This window comes from Lottia gigantea (assembly GCF_000327385.1).
Source record: "Lottia gigantea unplaced genomic scaffold LOTGIsca_938, whole genome shotgun sequence".
Taxonomy (NCBI): Eukaryota; Metazoa; Mollusca; class Gastropoda; family Lottiidae; genus Lottia; species Lottia gigantea.
The window spans coordinates 1-824 of record NW_008711061.1 but is presented as its reverse complement, the minus strand read 5'-3'; positions in this window follow the sequence as shown (position 1 = coordinate 824).

Below are 824 nucleotides of genomic sequence, written 5' to 3'. Positions count from 1 at the left end.
CTCTGCGCTAACATCTCTCATCCCCAAAGTGGCCAATTTTGTCTCAAACAACAAATTTCCTCAGGAGTAGATATAAGCGAAACAGTGAAAAGATCTAACGAGTTGAAAGAATTACAACATATAAGAGAAATGCGAAATAAAAATTATTGGATAAAAACCTCAACTGATTAATGGGAGGTAACACTGTTTATACACAGTTAGTTGTCTAGAGTATTTTTGATTTAATAAATTACCTTTAACGCCTAGTAACAGTCACGCTATAATTAACATATCACGCGTGCAACCTCAGCACAGACAGTCTAGACTCTCAACTGTTAACCATGTTTTTGTTGAAGATTAGGAATTTAATCATACCAAAAAAGGTATGTTCTTTTTTTGTTTGATTTAATTATAAGACGACAGGGTGGAATTAAGATTAATTTGCTGTTTTTTCAAAATATCAATTTTTGTTTTATTCCAGTCACAAGTTTTATTAGATGCCAACATTTCATATCACGAAGAATATTTAAACCATCGGTAAGGGGATAGAAAAAGGCCAAGAATTTTTTACCAAACTCTGTGACAAATATCCAAGGTTTCAAAATTGTTGCTACAGATTTTCGAAAAGTGTTGAAGAACAAAAGGATGACGCATATCTAGCGATCCTAATAAGAGCGTTCGTGACCTTTAAATTATGACTGCCAATAGTGTAAGACGGGAGATAACTATGACCACTCTTATTAGGATCGTTCGTGACCTCATTTTTCAAACTACTCTTATATGACCGCTCTTATTAGGATCGGTCGTGACATTTCATAAAGTGATTCATTTCGATCGCTTTCTCC